Source organism: Thalia democratica, chromosome 4, assembly GCF_965202585.1.
Source record: "Thalia democratica chromosome 4, ktThaDemo2.hap1.1, whole genome shotgun sequence".
Taxonomy (NCBI): domain Eukaryota; kingdom Metazoa; phylum Chordata; class Thaliacea; order Salpida; family Salpidae; genus Thalia; species Thalia democratica.
This window is the reverse complement of record NC_139168.1, coordinates 49,780,852-49,790,157: the sequence shown is the minus strand read 5'-3', so window position 1 is coordinate 49,790,157 and position 9,306 is coordinate 49,780,852.

Below are 9,306 nucleotides of genomic sequence, written 5' to 3'. Positions count from 1 at the left end.
ACATCAAAATTTATTAATAGAAAACAACTAAGTAAGTTTGATGAACTATCACTAAATAACACATTAGAGAGAATATGATACTATATATGTAAATAGTATAATACAATGCTAAAAATTATCAACACACAACTAACATTTTTAATAAATCTTAAGCTATACGTAGCAATTTCCAGTAACTTATAGTAAAGGCGTTTAAATATAATTAAAGATATCTTTTTCATAGTGGTATTTTGTTGCTGATAATCACATTGTAAACCATTATTAATATTGTAAATGCCAATTGTAAGAATTAATTTTCTGTCACCATGTCTTTGTTAACCAATACTTTTAACTAGTTTGTTAATAAACGTTCGCTCAGATAAAAGATATCAAATACTATAATTAACTAATTATAAACTATTTATTTGTTTTATAAATCACTAAACAGTTTTATAGACACAAACTCAATTAAATCATGCAATATATTAAGGTTATACATTTAGTTTTTTCATTTTTAATTTAGTTATTCTAGTGTTTAGCTTATATTAACAAAAAATATGAGGAAAACTTATAATAGAAAACGGTCTTTGTAATGAAGATTTAAAAATTTGTTTCTATTTTATAAAGTTAAAAGTTATTTCTAAAAGTAGAACTTTAATTAATTACTTGAATATGAAACAATAAAGGTATTGAAGAACCTTTAAACTATACTTTTGTATAAGCTAGCTTTATTAACACACTACTTGTGTACTTTTTGTAGCTATTAGTTTTGTATTTTAATAGCAAAACATTAATCAAAGTTTTAACTTTGTAACACAACTAGAAAATAAACTTAACTTTTTTGTTAGTATTACTATTTCTAAATACCGAAAGTGTGTTTGCAATGATGTAATTTATTGTCAATCTGTACTAAGGGTTGGTAAACTGGTCCGCGACAAGTCTTTAGTTGAAAAACAATTCAAGTTGATAAAAAAACTTATACATTTTCTTAGAACAAAAGTAGTCATAATTCCTCTTTTTTTGTGAGTAAACTAAACTGCCTATTTTACGTTTATTTCAGACTATATTTGCTGCCATAAATAAGTTTCACATCAAAAAAATTCAAAGATACTCTGTCACGCGAAGAATTTTTTTCAGTAAATCTGACAAATCAAAAATGCTGGTAGTCCCTGATCTAAACTATGTTTTTAAGGTGTTTTAGAAGGGCTTTTATTAAACGTAGGTACTCCTGATTTTAATCATTGTTGATTTAAATGTGCAATCCACATAACTTATATAATAAAACTAATTGACTAAATTATAATATGTATAAATTTTGGGTAGGTGTCGAAAATTTGCAGAGCATCACTTTTGCACGAACTGACACTTTTTTTTTGTCAAAAAGTTCAGTTAAAAATTAACAACAAACTGTTTTTGCATTATCGGAAAACAACGGTTAAAAAAAGTTTTGAATTATAAAATATTTTGATTTAGAATAGTTAAAGCTTGTGCAAAGCTAATGTTTCGTGTAAAAGTGACGCTCGTGCACTTGTGTCCCGTTCCGTAAAACGTAACTTTATTGCACTAATAACAGTAAAAATATAAATTTGTTGTAAACAGTAGGTAATTCCAACTATAAATTCATAATTTCAACTTACTAAAATATTATTTAATTATATAACTCTAATTTAAAATTCATATTGTTTTTTTTTATGATTTATATAATAGTTTAATATAGTAAATTAGACTACTTATTGCACCATTGAATTGAATTTTTTAATTTACTTAAGTGTTAAGTAAAACTTTATCAGTTTTTAAATCATTTAATTAGCTTAAATTATGACTGCATAAATTTTACGACTAAAACTATTTTGCTAGCATTTATAAAAATTTGAGTAAATATTTACAGCAGTGTTTTAAATAACGTGTGCGGAGACTTTTTTTTGCTTTATTACTATGTAAAAATGTTTTCAATAAGTTAATTTTTTACACGTATGTTAGTAGCTTTATTTTGAATATATGAATAACTTGAGTATTTACAGAATTTTGTAAACCAAAAAATGAACCAATGACATGTATCAGGTGTTCTCCAAATTTTCAAAATCTTTAGTAGTAAAACTACTATTTTTTGCACTTTTGACTTTCTAATATACGCTATTTGAATACTAAAACTATTCTTATATGATTTATCGCTTATATTTGTATGTGTTCTACTCAAGCTAGTTAAGGCTGTAAGATCGGCTGCTTGTTTTCGTTCTAAGAGAACTTTGAAAAATAAAATTTTACTGTCCGTTAAACATTTTAAGAACGAGCACGACTAGTTATACTTAACAACTTTGTCCTGTATAAGTATTTACCTAGCTTTCATTATGTTTTGTTGTACATATTTTATTATTTTCGTAACTAGTTGATAAATAAACTCAACCAAGAAAGATATTTACTTATGATAAAACCTTGCTGAAGGGAATCAAGAATGTCTGTGGTTTAATGCCCTCTTGAGAGTTGCACATGTGAAAAACCAGATGTCAATGCTTCTGTAGCTGCATCATTGCTTATCATTTACAACTATGTTAACATTAATGCAAGATCTTCAAAACCAAAGCCTTCATAGATGGACCGTCCTCGAATAGGGAGAGACTGCAACTAAGAAGGTTGGAACATGTTTGTGCAAAAGTAGACTATTTTAAAAGACAGCACGGAGACGACAGAGGTCAACTGTACCAGTGCTGTGAGTAAGATCTAGGCGATGCTATTCTGAAGGGACATAAAGATGAAGTAAATTTAAGTAAGCAAGAGCTTTTAAGGATGATCAAGCAGCTTGCAGTCATTCCGATTTCAGTTGTTGTAAGAAGATCAAACTTTCTTAGTACAAGTCAGGATTTGACTAAAAGCACTAGATCATTTGCTGCCCGTTTGAAGGGAAAAGCCAGTACATGATCTTACACCTGTACTTACCCAAAGGATGGTTGTAATCAAGTAATAGATTTAATAGACATTATCCTAAAAGATGTTATGGTAACTGGTCTAGCAGATGTGGGTATCCGCAAAGAGGAGTTAGGAGGGGAAGTCTAGACGAGGAAGATGTCAACGAGACAGTTGGTTTTATTGAAGCAAAAGAGTTGGCACGTGATGCAATGACACAACCTACTATACGGTCTCAGTTTTCATACAAATCCTTAAGGAAAACTACAAAAATACCAAGTGGTAAAATAACTTGTAACGTATGTAATAAAATATCTAGAACATTTGTTTGGAGTAGAAAAAATAATAAGCACATTGAGTGTTCTACCTGTAAACAATGCTGATAAAGTCCAGGAAAAAAGATTATCAAGTTGACAACAAATTGTGCAGATGAGACAAATACTCTTCTGGTTAGTGGATCATATACGCAAAATTTTGATTTGTAATTTTTGTTTATGATAGTATCAATGTAGACCGATTTGATCACTACGTCTTTAATCCTTTGATTGGATGGAAAGAATCAGTACCAGTATCACTGAAACATCCAACAATTCAACTAAAGGCTTCTATAGATAAACTTGTCCTGGATAAGACGTTGAAAGGTATCCGTGGTGTGCGACTCGATAACCAAAAGGTTTTTTCGTGCACCAGGTTCTAGGACAACTAGGTATCTTTATGGAATTGATTGCTAAAGATATAAAAGGGAAAGTTCATATAGTAAAAGAAATGGTATATATCAGCCCATGTATTGGCAGGTTTTTTTCTTTCAAAAAATTCCTTCATAAAATTTGGTATAATAAGGCGTGATTTTCCTTGCATTGGTGCGACCATTGAATCCTGTACTGTCCATGAAGAATTGCAAACTTGTAATTGTTATCCTAGAACTCCTCCCCCTGATAGGCCAAAGGAATTGCCATTTGCTTGCATTCCTGCAAACAATCAAAAGTTGAGAGAGTGGCTTAAAATAGGTACGAATCATCTACATTTAATAAATTTACTCACCAATTACTTCCAGAAACGACAGGTCCACCTTTGAAAATTCATATTGACCCAGATGCAATGTCACGTCATCCAGTGGAAACCATTTATAAAACAAAATATGAAGTTGAGATAAGTGCTTCTGAAATTTTAGCTGGGATACGTTTACCAGGGGTAGCTGTCAAATTTGCACGAGGGGACAAGATTGCACGAAGATACTTTTGAACGAAGACAATTTTGCACGGGGACATTTTTGCACGGGTGATTTTTTTTTTCTTTACTATCACTATTACCCCTAACACTTAACCCTTACCCTCGGTCGGTAGCTTTTTTTTAAATTAATTATTTTTTTGTTAATTGTTATTTTTTTCTTATAATAATTTTTATGAGATACATTTTAATTTATATTTTTACTATTGCTCTTACCCCTAACCCTTACCTTCGGTCGGTAACTTTTTTTTTCTTTTTGTTTTTTATTAATTTATCTTTTACTTTTTTTTTTTTTCTGTTTATTTTATATATGTTTTTTTCACTCTCATGCAAAAATGAACATCCGTGAAAAATTGACCCTTGGTGCAAAATTGTCTATGTGCAATTTTATTCCCTTGTGGAAGTTTTTCTTTGTACAAAAGTATCTTCGTGTAATTTAGACCCCTCATGCAATTTAGTAACCTCTGCAATTTTGTCTTTGTGCAATTTTGACTTGTTCTCGTTTACCAGACAGTGAGTGTATCATTGCAAGTAATCAAGTAGGTGACAATTTTCAAGCTGTGACTTTCGACCGAGTTAAAAAATAAACCTTGAAAGATAAACAAATGATGAAACTTATCCATTATATTCAAGCTGGTTTTCAAGAGACCAAAGACAACCAACTGTTAGAATTGCATGGCTGGGAATAAAAAATGACAAAGGTTGTCGGGAAAATTGCAATAGTTGTAACTTAATTGCACTAAGCAATCTTCGCCTACCTTCAATTGAACTATTGATTCTAAAAATTCCTTTTGAGTCAATTGTTTGTGATTATTTTGTTTCAAAGGGTGGTATTATTTTGTAGCTGCTGACAGACTTTCAGGTTGGACAGAACAACAAAGAATCAAATTAGGTACAAATGATTCTGGTTCAAAAGGGCTATGTAAAGCTTAGTGTTGTATTTTTTCACTTTTGGTGTTCCAATTAAAATATCTTCAGATGGAGGTACAGAGTTTTCTGCAAAATTTACCAAAAATTTTCTAAAACGATGGGGTATACACCATCGTATGTCATCTGCATATCATCCTGTGTTTAACGGTAGGGCAAAAATAGCAGTAAAGGCCACTAAGCGATTGTTAATGGAAAATGTTGGTTCAAATGGTAAACTAAATAATGACAGAATTGTACAAGCTTTACTTACGCAGAGAAATACTCCTGATCCAGGATGCAAACTATCCCCTGCACAGATCCTGCACAGAAGACAAAATTTAAAGGACTCATTTACCTTACATCAGAAAGAGTGTTATAGCTTAAAATAACCCGCAAATCTTAAACATGTGGTGTAACGCATGGAGTAAAAAGGAAGTAGCTCTTAGGTCTCGTTATGTTAAGTCTCTCGAAAATTTAATTTATCACACAAAATCGTTACCCCACTGAATTGCGGTGGTCATGTCATGATACAAAACCAAACAGGTAACTTTCCTAAAAAGCGGGGAAAAGTGGAGTAATAGTGGAACTAAAAGACTAACATCTATATGTTGCACTGAAGATTGATGGATCAGGTCGCTTAACTGTACGAAATTGCAAGTTTCTAATAAAGTTTAATCCTCCAGGTTGCAAATCTCGAAGTAGTATCCCTTATCTGAGAAAAGCAAACATACCACTGCAGAAGTCTGTCATGAGTGATCATGTCACTGTCTGGTAATGATGAGAAAAGAAATTCTAAGGAAAATTTTGATGTCGTGTGCTTCCAGAAATGAATATGTTTCAAAGCTGGAGATAACTTTGGCAAGATTTGCAACGCAAAACCTTTTGAAACTACCTTCTTTCACCCTAGGACTCAAATTGCATAGATGAAAGCCAATCCTCTACAAAGCAGAGAAATGGTGTATTGTCTCGTTTGGATCTTAATTATAAATCTAGGTTATCTGAAAAAGATTTTGTTGACGATGGAGTTTTGCCAGAGAATAAAATGCGTCCTTCCGGTTGTGTAAGAACCCGGAGAAGGATTTACGATGCCGAAAGTGGTACACATAAACCTGTTTAAACAGAAGTTTAAATTAAGGATTTTATTCAATTGTAAACTACGTAACTGTAACATTTTAGTGGTTTATGTTCTTTTTGAGTTTAATTATGTTGATTTTAGCACTGAAAACTGTATTTAAGTTTGCAATTTTTGTAAATGATTTGTTTTGCTAGCTAAATATGTTATTTCAACTTCTTTGTAGATAAAATCTGGGGAAAGATATATAACTATTTACCTAGCTTTCATTACGTTTTGTTGTACAGATTTTGTCATTCTTGTAAATAGTTTGTGAATAAACTCAACCAATAAGGATATTTGTTTACGTTCCAGGCAATCTTTAGTCGTTATACTTAAATGCTTGCTTTCTTGAATCTAAACATCGACTTCAAAACGAGTTCTCGAGAAACGAATTTAGGTCAAATACATCCAGTTCGTACACGCCCATTTAAACTACTTAGCAGCTCTAAACAGGTTTCCAAAGTTTTTATGTAGACTAAAATAAAAGTCATTGGCATATTTGAGGGGAAGTTTGAAACTTTAACTAGATATTTCGGAAAATGTTAAAAACTTACAAGATCAGTGGTTTTCACGCAGTTCACACTAGTGTACACCAAATTAGTTAATTTTTTAGTGCACGAGAGCAGAATCTATTATAGATGTTCTGGAGTTTGTGATGAAAAGTGAAAAGGTATAAAAAAGTTTCAGGCATATTTAAGAGGTATTTCAAAGCTTACACCAGATATTAGGGCTGAAATAAAAAGATTACTAACTTTTTTTTTAGAAGTTTGAGCTTGGGTATACAAATTTTTTTTCTACAGTTTAGTGTATAAAGATTTCAATTACCGTGAAGACCACTAAATTAGACGATATTAAGGTTTTTTGTAGATTAAGTTTAAGTAAATATTACCTAATTTATTATAACCGGTAGACTAACCGTTGATATCGACTATGTATTACTAGCAATAAACTTTATCTTTGTCAGATAGTAGCATATCTAAAGTGGTTACCAAGCGCGCAACGCGTGCACAAACAGCTGAAAAAGCTTCGAGTGCTAGTAAACTTACTCGAGCAAGTATTCCCGAGCTAACTACAGCATCTGACCTACACAATGTGTTATCAGACGACCCAATTATTTTAGCAGAGGTTTATAAAGAACTATCGAAAACTAGCTTTTGAAAGTAAATTTATTTATAATAAAGACTTGTTAAAAAAAAATCTACCAATCTTAGTTTCTGTGCGTAGTAAAATGATTTCTATACACACTTTGAGAAACACTGACTTTAATAAATAATTAAGCAGTAATTACTTAGTTTTTTGTTTTAACGTATTTAATTTTTTTTCTTTTTTAAATCAGTAGCTTCATTAAGGTTTTTAATTATCTTTTTTTTTATATATAACAATAATTTATAATTTTTAACACGTTTTTTTAAATAAAAAAGTGTACTTCTGCTTACTACAAAAATATATATCCATAGCTTAATTTGAAAGTGTAATGAATAATAAAATTACTGTAATCATAAAATTATAGACAAAGATAAACACAAGCGAATACTCTTCAATTTTTAAATTCATTAATATCTCTAACTGTAATTTATTATAATAGTTATATTGCTAAAAAAAATTTTAACTTGTTGTTTATGTAAACACGATAAGTTAAAAGAAATAATAATGTTAAATACAAGATTCATCGCTGATTCGTAACTTCTAACTTCATTAAAACTATCTGTGCTAGTATAAAGTAGGACTTCCTAAAATAATTGACCAAATTACCCACTTTTAAGGCTTGAAAATAAAAATTTTTTTTTTTATCAAGCTACTTTTAGCTAGATATTTCAGCTCAAACATTATTCTTGTGCGTTTATATTTATTATAATTGTTTTTAGTAATGTTATAAAAAACACATAATTCTAATTTTTACAGTAACTCAAAACAGGCAAATAATCAACAGTAAGAATTTGTAGCATTTTTTTTGTAGAAATATTTCTTATTACGGTTAGATTACTTTATAGACTTTAGATTTTTAATTACTACTATAAAAGTTCAGTAAAAAAAACAATAACAAACTTAGCACGTACAAGAGTTTAATTAGATAGTATTCAACAATAACGCATTTACAAAAATCAGTTCAACTTTAGTTAGCTGAAGTATCTTTAAGTACATAAAAATCTTTTAGTATGAATAATATACATTTCAAGATTAAGCTACTGATTGAAACATTATGTAGTTTTAGTATTTTTTACAAAAGTAAAACTTATTCTTTTTTATCAAACTGTGTCTAAAAAAAGCTGAACATTGTGATAAGATTATGATTATACAAATGAAAAATAAAAAGTTCCCATTAATTTTAAATCTTGTGCATATTTACTACATTTATTGTCAGCTGACCTGCTAAATGCGCCCAAATTGATTTTTTTCGCCAAAAATATTTCCCATTTTGAAAACCTCGATTTACAGTCATCTCTGCCGAAAAAATCAAAACGGAAATCAAAGTGTTTTGTTAAAACTACAGTACAAAACAAATTTAAATGTAATAAGATAAACTAAACGTACTCTCAGGTTAAGTTTTTATATTTTTAAACTAATTTACTGAAAAGCTCACACTAATAAAATAGTAGTTTAATCTTTTGATATTGTTTTTTTTTTGCATCATTAAGTTTGACAAAGTTTATTTTAAAACAAAAGTTTGTTCAAAGGAACTCGTAACTTATAAAAATTAATCTGAGTAAGTTTTTAGAACTATTTACATAACTCTAACAAAAATCCCACACTCTTTTAAAATAATTTTTTTATAGTTTCGCGTTACTATGAAGAATGAAACTTTGTACTACAACAGACTTAGTTTTATATGATATTGCATTTTGTTTTTTTTACTAAGGGTCATTAATTTTTATTTCCTTATAATTTTCCTTCTTAAGAGTTTAAATTTTGTCTGTTACGTCTTTACTTTTTAGCTCATTATTATTTTTATTAAAATGTGGTGTGTGACTCGATGACCGAGAGGTTTTTTTGTGCAATGCACCCAGATCCTTGGACAAAAAGTTTTTTGAGCGTCTTCGTTTTTCGTTTTTTTTCTATAAACTTACTTTTGAACTCACTAATAATGAAAGAGCTGTAAAACTTTTGCAAGCTATTAATAACTGTTATGTAAAAAACGGACTTTAAGTTACTGCTACTAGCTATAGTTTACTACAACA